At 50.5% G+C, this 11,698-nt stretch overlaps 1 non-coding gene across 1 annotated transcript; it reads right to left on the bottom strand.

The window, feature by feature from the left end:
- Window positions 1–200: 200 nt before the first annotated feature.
- Window positions 201–273, bottom strand: LOC123464274. The gene has a single exon (XR_006639503.1). It is a non-coding gene; the product is annotated as a small nucleolar RNA Z40 (small nucleolar RNA).
- Between the last annotated feature and the right edge of the window lie 11,425 nt (window positions 274–11,698).

Here is an 11,698-nt window from a genome sequence, read left to right as displayed (position 1 = left end):
TGCAGTGTCCCCAGCTGCTTCAGGGCTCTCAGCCTTGCCTGGGCCTGCAGCAGAGGCCTGGGGGCCGTGGGTTTAGGGTCTTTTCCACAGTAGTGCCCTCTGTACCCTAATGTCACTTCCTTCTATTGCTGCTCCCAGTATCTTTACCAATTTTGAAATAACATGCTTTTTTTTTTTTTTGAAAAAAATGTATGTAATGTGGATGCTCAGAAAGACTAGTTTCATTCGGTCAATTCAGAGTAGTTGAACATTTTGCCCATCATCATAACATGCTTTAAATTTTTAAAAATTTATTTATTTGTGTGTGTGTGTGTGTGTTTGTGAGAGAGAGAGAGGGGGGGTGAGGGAAAGAATGGATGTGCTAGGGTCCCCAATCACTGCAAACAAAACCCAGATGCATGTGCCACCTTGTGCATCTGGTTTACGTGGGTACTAGGGAATTCAACCAGGGTCCGTAGGCTTTGCAGGCAAGCATTTTAACCACTAAGCCATCTCCTCATCCCTCCCCCTATATTTTAAATATGGTGTGAAGAGAACTTACAACTTGGAAAGGCTTTCAGTATAAACAACTTGTCTGGGACTGCTGTGGCCCTCAGACTTTGGCCCAAAAGGCTGCACATGCTCCCACACTTCATACCCCCCTCCTGCACCTCATTGCCATTTTATTCTTATTATATTTAACAAAGGCCCTTATACCCCCTCTCCCATCCCACTTTCCCTGAGGGTTCTCCTCCGTGGAGTTGATGGTGGTCACTGACGGGTAACTGAGGTCTGTGTCAGTCTCTGTGTATGTGTGTGTGTGTGTGGGGGGGGCTATGCCTCAGGATATTTTTACCTATCCTATGGCTCTTGCATTCTTTCTGCCTTCTCATCTGTGAAGGTCCCAGGCTTAGTGGGTTTGGTAGCAGTTTGGTTTAGTGTTGAGCTCTATGTAGTCTCTGGGTTTCTGAGTTGATGTGCTTTGATTGCTCACAGTGTCTGTCACTGTCCCCCTGGAGCTGGTTGTCAGGCTAGCAGTGGGAGCAATACTTGTGTCACTGCTTCCTCTGCAGTTTCCTGTGGGTGTTGGCAGATGTGGTAGGGGTGGCATGTCTGATGGTAGGTAGATGGCTTTCTTTTCTTGTCGTATTGATGGATCTTGGATCTCCTCAATTTTCTCTGCTATCTGTAAAATCAAATTCTCCAACCAAGAGTGAGGGGAGCTTGGATTAAAGGGGATATGCACAGTTATTGGAGAGACTTTGTGGCATGTAAGCCCACTCTTCTTATCCAGAGAGCCGTGGGGGTTGCTGCTTTGAGTCTGAATTTCCTTGGGATTCTAACTTGGTTCCCAGTACTAGATATGAGTTCTGTCCCACTGAGTAGGCCTCATGTCCAACCAGAGAACAGTTAGTTACCCACAAGGGCTGTGTGCCTCTATTGCACAAGTGTGTACTTCTTGCCTGGCTGGTTGATTTCATAGCTTGCAGGGTCCCCTGGTTGTTCATGGTCTTGGTGACCATTGCCCCCAGGAACTTTGTGGCACTTTCCAGCACTACGAGGACTAGCGTGGAGGGAGGTGGTTTCCCTCTCAGTTTCTGCATGACATTTCGGGGTTCTGGTTCTGTGCCTGCAGCCCCCCTATACTCCACGCTCTGCACACACTCCTGCTCCACCCGACACTGGCACCATGGCCTTGCCACTGTTCCGCAGTCTTGTAGACTGAGACAACCGCATACCCACGGTGCCATAATTCTCTTTCCTTCCGCAGCTGCTGGGCCTGGGGACCCACCAGACCCATTGCCTGGGGAATTGCTCATAGGTTGAAATGTGCAGAGCTCCTTAGGGTCCAGTGAGACCTTGGGGCCTGACTAACTTCATCCTATGTTCCCCTTCCCCCCATGTTCCATGATTTCCACAGTGTGTCTCTAGCAGCACCCTGGGACTCACTAAGGACATTCTTTCCTGCAGAAATCCTGGTGCTGTCTATTTTCCAATATCTCCCCACAGAAAGTAGGGCCCCTTTGTATCCCCTTTTTCCCGTGTGTGCAGAGAGTATGTGTGGTATGTGCGGGTGTGAGCAGATGCATGGATCGTCTTTGTATCCTCTTTTTCCCACATGTGCAGAGAGTATGTGTGGCGTGTGCAGGTGTGAGCAGATATGTGGACCGTCTTTGTATCCTCTTTTTCTGGGTATGCAAAGAGTATGTGTGGTGTGTGCAGGTGTGAGCAGATGCATGGACTGTCTTTGTATCCTCTTTTTCCCGTGTGTGCAGAGAGTATGTGTGGTGTGTGTGGGTGTGAGCCGATGCATGGACCATCTTTGTATCCTCTTTTTCCCGTGTGTGCAGAGAGTATGTGTGGTGTGTGCGGGTGTGAGCAGGTGCGTGGGCTGTGCATGTGTGTACTGTGAAATCTGGGTGCTGCCTTACCACTCAACCACATAATTCTTGGAGATGAGATCTCTCCCTCAACAAGGAGCTGCTGCTTTCAGTCAGTGAATTCCAGCTCTCCAGCCCATTGAACTGGTGTTGCAGATGCGCATGGCCACATGCTGCATTTTTCCTGGTTCTGGGGGACCTGAACCCCAGCAGCCTCTGGCCCTCCCAGCTCCTCATGCTGAGGAAGCAGGTGCTCTTAACAGCTGAGCCTCCTTCATCTCCTGCCTTCTTTGGCCTCTTGAGTTGGATGGACATCCCTGCCCAGGGCTGTGTCCATCTCATGTCCCCTCACACCTCACATGGGAATCAGACTCCAGCATAGGGAGCAGCAGGAACACTCCAATGAGGTTAATGCTGATACCTTGTCTGGCTGCCAACCTCACAGGTCACCTGGGAACCTGCATGGGAACATCTGTCACCTAGGCCCTGGTCCAGCATGGTTCCCTGGCTACTGACCGTGCTAAGATTCAGCGAGAATCTTGAGCAGTTGCCATCCAGGCCTCAGCAGACATCTGTCCCAAAGACGCTTCCTCAGGGCCTTCCATCACTGTCCTTTCCTGCTCCTCCAGGGCCTGTTCTAACGTTTGAAAGCCACTGGCATGTACTTCTTCACCCAGGCCAGCCCTTTTAACTATGTGACTTCTGCCCCTGCTTTCCAAACACACCAGGACCTTTAAGAACACTACTCCATGCCTCAGAGACCATGCAGCATCTGGTCTTAGTTCAAGTGCCGATGAAAGTAAAGCCTGAGACAAAGTTTGGGGGAAAGTATTCATCTGGGGTACAATCCCAGAAATCAGGAGTAAGGGAGTGGGAATGCACAGCAGGAAGGAAGGGTGTTGGTGCTCGTCCTTGGGGTCCGGCTGTCGGGATGAGTGTGTACTCATACCTGTGTACAGGGACATTACGTTCCCGGAATCACCCTCTGCAGGAAAGAAGGCCCCTGCCCACCAAAGACAGCAGATGCCCCTGGGCAGGCTCTTTTTCAGATGGCGCTTGCTCCCACAGAGCAGAGGGAAGCTGCGTGGGTGCAGGAGGGAGCTGTCCAGCACAGCCCTGTGTGGCCAGAGGCACCAAGGCATTTGCTTCACTGTGCCTTCTGCAAGTTCAGACCAGGAAAGACTTGTCAAGTTTGGCTTTCTATGATTTATTTAAAAAATATTTAAAAATATTCTAGTGTTTGATTGATTAACTTGAGAGAGAGTGTGTGTGTGTGTGAGAGAGAGAAAGAGGCAGACAGAGAGAGAGAGGGAGAACGGGTGTGCAGGGGCCTCCAGCTCCTGCAAACATATTGCAGATGCATGCGCCACCTTGTGCATCGGGCTTACGTGAGTGCTGGGGAATCAAACCTGGCTTGTTAGGCTTCACAGCTAAGTGCCTTAGCCTCTAAGCCATCTCTCCATCTCTGACTTCCTATAATTTATATCATGAAGGGTTTTGTCTTTCATTTTCCATATGAAACATGGTTTCATACAATTATACTATGGCAACGAAGCAGAATGCCCTTTAATAAGAGGAGCTGACACTCAGGAGTCTGCAGCTTGTGCCTGAGTCCCCTCCCTCCAGCCTTAGGTTGTGCTGAGACAACGGAAAGGAGGGAAGGAAGGGGCACAAAGAGAGCCCTCTCACAGGTGACAGGAATGAGATGTGGCAGCAGACTTCTGTCGGATCCTAAGGGACAGCAGCCTTGCTGGGTGGACAGCGTGGAGGAGGCAGCAGCCTCAGTCCTGGATGGCAGACAAGGGCGGGCTGCTGCCCAGGTAGTCAGAGCTGCAGAGCAGAGTCAAGTGGGCCCAGGAGCAGAGGCTGCTGGTAATGGAGGTTGGGCAGAATGATAACCGCCAGTGTGTCTGGGAACATTCGTGATCCTTACTCTTCTCTGGGTGTTTGTTCCTACTGGGCAGCCTGACTCAGCCTGTGTGTAGCACAGGCCCCATCTACAGAAAAGGGCTCTTTGCTGTAAGCAATGGATGGATTGCTGGTAGACTTTAAACAATGCCTTTCTTGTCTCAGCATTTTGGGGACCTTGGTTTATAGGGGAGCTCCCTCTTGGCCAGTCAGTAAGTCCTGAAGGGGTACATACAGCGTTAGTCAACCACATAATTAAGGGAAAACAGAAGGAAATAGATTATGTGCAGATCAAAGCCACTGAGGTTCCTTGCAGCCCAGCTTGTTCTGAAGTAGGAATGACATAGAATCCACAGACCCACAAGGACACCACTCCATGAAAGAGAAGGATTTTCCCTAGAGACAAAGAATTCAGGGGTGCAATGAATTTAAAAAGAAAATGTCCTAAATTAAATTATTCTTCACGTAGACACTGTATTTAAAAATAAGAACAGAGGGCCGGAGAGATTGCTCAGTGGTTAAGGAGCTTGCCTGCAAAGGCTAATGACCCAAGTTCAGTTTGCCAGTACCCACGTGAAGCCAGATGCCCAAAGAGCCACATGCATCTGAAGACGGTTTGCAGTGGTTGGAGGCCCTGGCATTCTCTCTGTCTGTCTCTATTCTCTCTGTTTTCAAAAAAAAAAATATAAATATTTAAAAAATAAGAACACATGTACACGCACATGCAGAGCAAGGTAAGAGAACATGCATTTTGCCCTCTAGACTGTTTCCTGGTCCCCAGTCATGTGGGGATTAACACCCTGCTCACTGGTCTCTTAACCATCACCCACAAGGTGGAAGTAAAGCCTCCTGGCTGGAGGAGACAGAGGTAAGAGCGCCGAGCTTCCTGAGGGTCCGCGGTCCTCAGTGGCTGCCCAGAGGAGGCAAAAGGGGCTGAGCTGTCTGTCTGACCTGCAGAGTAAACCCAGCTGGAGGCCTGAGAGCCAGGGGGTCAGGTGAAGTTCTCCCCAGAAGACCTCAGGACCTGGGCTCCATGGGATGGGTGTGACTGTCGGTGCTGGTCTCTCACTTGCCAAGGGCACTTCTGCCCTCCTTCCTGGGATGGGCCAGCGGCGCGCCCCCCGCCCACCAGCGCCGGCCCTTTGGTGTGCAGTCATAACCTGGCTTATAAATATTACATGGACTTGCTCATGCACGGCTGGGGAGAATGACCCCGCTGTGGCTTTGCCCAGCCTCACATTCATTAACTCTGGGGCTCACTGGGAACAGCTCTGGCGCAGCCACCCGAGGGCTATGATCTTATCGGGACTGGGTGAGCTCACGGGCTGGTGGCAGCATGAAGGGGTTGGAATGGGCACCCATCTGTGGCAGCAGGTTCTCGGAGGTCCACCCGGGGGTAGGCCACACCTCAGGGAGGGGTTCGAAGAACCCATCCCCCACCTTGCCAGCGGTCTGCCATCCAGGTGGGTGGGGTCATGCACCTTCCCAGATCAGAGCATTGCTGCCAGCCTGTCACTGAGAGCTCTGAGGGGCCATCGGGAGCGCTGACCGTCTCTTTATCCTCTTTTTGTGTGTTTGTAGGCGTGTGCAAGTGCACGTGTGTATGTGTGTCCACATCAAAGGACAGCCTTGGGTGCCACTCCTCAGGCACTGTCCACTTTTTGTGAGACAGGGTCTCTCATTGGCCTGGAGCCCCCCAAGTAAGCGAAACTAGCTGACCAGCAAGCCCCAGGCATCCTCCTGTCTCCACTTCCACAGTTGTGGGGTTCTGGGTGTGTGTTGCCATGCCTGACTTTAACGTGGGTTCTGGGAGCCACACTCACGTCCTCATGCTTGCAAACCAAGCCCTTCGCCAATGGAACCATTTCTCTACCACAAGACCATTTGCAGCGTGAATTCACCGTACATGGTCTCCTCTGGGGTAGCGTTATTACAGACCGTGGTGTTTGCTCTGAAGTCTGCTCCTTATTCAGCATGGGCCAGAGACCTCTGCAGTCCAGACCCTCGTCCTCCATGTGACTTTAGACCATCTTGACTCCTTGCCATTTTTCTGGGCTCCACAGTCTCTTGCTGCCTGCAAAACCCCAGTGCATCTCTCCTTCGCTCCTCAGACCTCTGCCTGGGACATGTCTTGCTTTCTTCCAACGGTGACACAGCTCAGTTCCCTTTGCTGGAGACAGTAGCTCCCTGGATCCTCCACCAGGGCCGGAAGAGCCAGATAACATGTTGATTTTGCACCCAGCTGGCTGTTGGCTTGGCCAGATCCCTGTTCATGAGCTGTCTGTTGTAGCTGTCTGCCCTACGTTGGTTTACTGGGGCAGCTGTGACGAAGCATCTCAGGGTGGCAAATTAGTGGATGGGAACTTAACTTACACTAGGGACAAATGTCCCAGAGCAGGGCGCCACAGGCTGCCCTCCTCCCCCCAAGGCCTCTCTTCTCCTTTGCTTATAGGTGGCATATTTGTCCTATGTCAAATTCTCAGGGTTATCCCTCTGTGTTCTGATGTTTATTATTTTGTTTTGCGTGTGTGTGTGTGTGTGTGTGTGCATGTGTGCGTGCACATACATGCACATGCCAGAGGTCAATCTCAGGTGTCTTCCTCAGTTTCTCTCCACCTTATCTGATTACTTTTTTTTAAGGTAGGGTCTCATTCTAGCCCAGGTGGACCTAGAACTGTAGTCCCAGGCTGGTCTTGAATTCATAATGATTCTCCTGCCTCGGCTTCCCCAGTGCTGAGATTATAGGCACAAGCCAGCATGTCTGGCTTTCCACCTTATTTTTTGAGACAGTGTCTTGCACTGAACCTAGAGCTCTGTGATTGGTCTAGGCAAGCTAGCCAGCAAGCCCTGGGGATCTGCCTGGCTTCTCCCCAGTGTGGGGATTACAGGCGTGTGCCACCACATCTGGCATTTTATATGGGTGCTGGGAATCAAACTCAGGTCCTCATGATTGTAGATACTTTACCCACAAAGCCACCACTCCCCTCTCTGATGTCTTTTTTGTTTGTTTGTTTTGTTTTTTGAGGTAGGGTCCTCACTAGTCCAGGCTGACCTGGAATTCACTGTGTATTTTCAGGGTGGCCCTGAACTCTCACCATCCTCTTATCTCTATGTCTCAAGTGCTGGGATTAAAGGAGTATGTCACCATGCCAGCTGTTCTGATGTCTTATTGTGACGACACAGTCAGTGGGCTTGGCTCACCTTAGTGACTTTCTTTTCAGACCTCGTCTCAAAATATTGTCACATTTGTGCACCTTTCTGGTAGAAGTTCAACATAGAGTTTGAGGGGCACAATATAGCATATAACATACCCTAAACAGATTAATAAAATTGAAACTTATTTAAAGAAATATTATTTATTTATTTATTTATTTGCAAGTGGATAGAGAGTGTGAGAGAGAGAAGGATTGGAGAGGAGAAGAGAGGAGACAGAGAGAATGGGCACTCCAGGGCCTCTAGTCCTGCAAAGGAACTCCAGATGCATGTGCCGCTGTGCATCTGGCTTTACGTATGTACTGGGGAATTGAACTTGAGTCATTAGGCTTTGCAGTCAAGTGCCTTAACCTGTGAGCTTTCTCTCCAGCGTCCCCAAATGTTTTTGAGAAGGAGCAGCATGGATTTAAGTGGCCTGAAGTGAATGGCTTTCGGCAACTTGGACTCCCAGTTTTGTCAGGGGTCTTCAGGCTTTCCACAGGGGTGAGGCATGTTCAGAGAAGGGAGCCCTCACCCTCTAACATCGTACCACCTCCATGGCCTGGGGCACAGTTACACCGCTCTTCCTTATTCCATCACATCCTTTCAGCAGGTGACAGCATTTGCCAGGTTGACAGCATTTGGAACTACGTTTCCCCTGCTGTGGAGTTCCAAGGCAGGAGAGGCCTGGCTGGGTGACCCCGGTTTCCTTCTGGCCACTGCTTCTCTGCTGTGCTCCTGGGATGCACCCATGCGCTCTTGTCTCCACTCCTTAGAGCCCTGCCTAAGCTTTGGCATTTCTGGACAATAAGCCTAGGCTTCGTGTTGCTGGAGTCTACCCTGGGTAGGAGTCCATTTCTGCCCATCAGTCACTGCATTCTGAGCAGCCAGGCATGTGGGAATGCACTACTGGGCACACCGCATTCCCAGCCAGCCCTTGTATATACTTTATTTACAGCTCCATATTTTCTCAGCTCAGGGGATAATGTTATTTTTGTCCTGAAAACTTCAGCCTTCCTATTAATAACAAATGCAGACCCACGGCCATGGCCTGCCTCCGTTCGGTGCGCAGATCGATGGCAGGATATAGCTTGTGCTATATGTGGATTTTCTTTCCTGATAACACATTCCATTTAGGTGTTTAATAGTGCTTCATTACGATTTGTCCAGAGGGCCTGAGCAATGACTCTGTATCTTTTAATTCCTCTTGTTTGATTTCATCATGCAAAACTGAGTAGCAAGAATTTTAAGTTCAGTTTTGAGAGGAGGAAATTTTAGAGGCTAAAAAGGATGTTAAGGTCACTTGCTCCCAAGGCCTCATGGCGGAGATGAAAAGAACGGAGTCTAGGAGCTTACAGAGCTCAGCAGAGGGGTAAGGCGACAGCTCCATGGTTCAAGCTGCCTGCTCTGCGAGCCTGCTGGATGGAGCTCAGGCTGCTGCTACCCATGTGAAGCTGGACACAAAGTGGGCACACGCATCTGTAACTGACGGTACTGGCAAAACCAGGAGACTCTGAAAGCTTGAAGCTTGCTCACCAACTTGTTTGGCCTTCCTAGCAGCAAACAGTAAGAGAGACCCTGCTCAAAACAAAGTTCTAGGGGAGCACCAGCACCCAAGGCTGTCCCCCAACCTCTACACCCACGTTGTGGCACAAGTGTGCCCTTCCCCCCATGCTCAGCTTAGCAGGATCAGCTCCAGAGCTCAGACGCTCTTTGCTCGACTTGGCATTCCCCCTTTATTGATTTTTCTCAGGTAAGACAGCTCTGTGCAGTGCCCTGCCGTCCTGCCGAGCTGTCCTGCACTGCTGGCTCACTGTCCAGTGCTCTCTGAGGCGAGCCACTGCCTGGACAGGGAACTGTTTTCACGGCCTGCGTTCCCACTGCTGGCCACCGCAGAAGCCAGCAGCAGCCCTGGCACTGTGCTCTCAGGCAGCCCAAGGTGGCCTCCGTGGCTGGTTGTCTGATTGTCTGTGCTAAGGCTGGTGCCGGTGTCTCCTATGTGTAACCAGCAGAACTGACGGACTCTGGCTGGATCAAGAAAAAAAAGAAAAGAAAACTATAACCACACTTGAAGAATCTAATTAGACATTTAGGAAGATAGCAACCCCCCGTATGTTGTCCCCCCAATTATGTCTTTGTACAACTCTGATAGGAAATGATCTTGGAGTAATTGGAAGGTGTGTGCAATCCACCGCTGTTACCCCCAGCCGAGGAGCATTGATCTCGTCCTGCTTCCATCGATTTCATGTCACTCTGGGATGGACTCGTGTTTCCTTTCCTAACGGTGAGCACTTTCTGCCATTGTCTTCCATGACGTAGCCATGGCCTTCCAGCCTCGGTGCTGGTCAAAGTAACTGTGTTTCCCAGTGGCATTGTTTTGAAGAAATGTTTAAATGACCAAGGTAGGACATTGGTGGACCATGTTTCATGGAGGTCAGTGTCATGGGGAGTGCAGTGTCAGCCTGGGACATCAGCTGCAGTACAGTGTGGGTTACCAAGGCCCCCGAGGGTGCCTTCCTCTTTTCCTGGGAGGGATGCTGGCTCTGGCTCAATTCTCCTTGCCTCATGTCTCTTTCTTCTTAGGCCACAGCAACATGTGGATCTTGCCAGAAGTGGCTAGAGGGAGAAGATGCATCATGAGGTCGTACGGCAAAGTGAAAGCTAACTGGGGTTTGGAAGGCAGGGGACCCCGGGGCTTGCAGAACAGTCCGGAAGCAGATGTTTAGACATAGGCCTTGGTCTCTGGGATGACTGGCGTGCAGTGCTGGCACGGCAGCCCTGGGTGGTGGTCAGCGAGTGAGAAACCGATGGTGGCCGAGCCGGGGCACCGCTGCTGGTGACTCGGGGGCCTAAGCCGCTGATGGCAAGAGTCGTGTGTGAGTGCTCACTCGCACTGTGGAACCCGCGTCTCGTCTTGTGGAGAGAGAACTTTGAAAATCCCACACAGACACGGGCTTGTGTAGATGGTGATAACATCGGGGCTTGAGAAGTTAGTGTTTCTTTTTTTAATGTTTGCGTGTGTGTGTGTATATGCACGTTTGTACATGTGTGGGCGCACGTGTGTGTGCGCGTATGGAGGCCAGAGGACAACCTCGGTTACTAACTCTAGGAAGGTTGTCTACCTTCTTTGAGAGAAGCTCTCTCAGTAGCCCGGAGCTCACCCATTAGGGTAGAGTAGCTGGCCAGTGAGCTCCAGGGATCTGCCACTCTTGTGCTGGGATTACAGAAGAGCACCGCCACCCGGCTTTTTTTTTTTTTTAAGATACTTACCCTTCCTCCCTCCCTCCCTCCCTCCCTCCCTCCCTCCCTCCCTCCCTCCCTCCCTTCCTTCCTCCCTTTCTTTCTTTCTTTCTTTTTTGCTTTCTTTTTTTTTAAATTGGGCTAGAGAGATGGCTTAGCAGTTAAGACATCTGCCTGTAAACCCTAAGGATCCATGTTTGAGTCCCTAGGAACCCATGTAAGCCTGATGCACAAGGTGGCACATGTGTCTGGAGTTCATTTGCAATGGTGAGAGGCCTTGGCATGCCCATTCTCTCTCTCTCTCTCTCTTAAATAAATAAAATTATTTTTTTAAATCTTTTTTTTTAATTTTTATTTATTTATTTGAGAGTGACAGACACAGAGAGAAGGACATATAGAGGGAGAGAGAGAGAATGGGCGCGCCAGGGCTTCCAGCCTCTGCAGACGAACTCCAGAAGCGTGCGCCCCCTTGTGCATCTGGCTAACGTGGGACTTGGGGAACTGAGCCTCGAACCGGGGTCCTTAGGCTTCACAGGCAAGCGTTTAACCGCTAAGCCATCTCTCCAGCCCAATAAATAAAATTATTGAAAAATGTTTTAAAAACTTTTTTGCAAGAGGAAAGAGGTAGGAGAGAAAGAGAGAGAGAGGGCAAGCAAAGTATGAATGGGCATACCAGGGCCATCAGCTGCTGCAAATGAACTCCAGATGCATGCACCACTGTGCATCTGGCTTTACATGGGTCCTGGGGAATTGAACCCAAGTCCTTAGGTTTTGTGGGCAGGTACCTTAACCACTGAGCCATTTCTTCAGCCCCTCCACCTGGCATTTTATTCAGATTTGGGGGATTGAACTCAGATTCTCGTGCTTGTGAGGCAAACACGTTAGTGACTGAGCTATCTCCCCAGCTCAACGGGGTCTTCTTGAATCATAAGCACGTTAGTGACTGAGCTATCTCCCCAGCTCAACGGGGCTTCTTGAATCACAAGCACGTTAGTGAC

This window comes from Jaculus jaculus, chromosome 10 (assembly GCF_020740685.1).
Source record: "Jaculus jaculus isolate mJacJac1 chromosome 10, mJacJac1.mat.Y.cur, whole genome shotgun sequence".
NCBI classification, from domain to species: Eukaryota; Metazoa; Chordata; class Mammalia; order Rodentia; family Dipodidae; genus Jaculus; species Jaculus jaculus.
The sequence above is the reverse complement of the archived record's forward strand: the minus strand, read 5'-3'. Positions and strand labels throughout refer to the sequence as shown.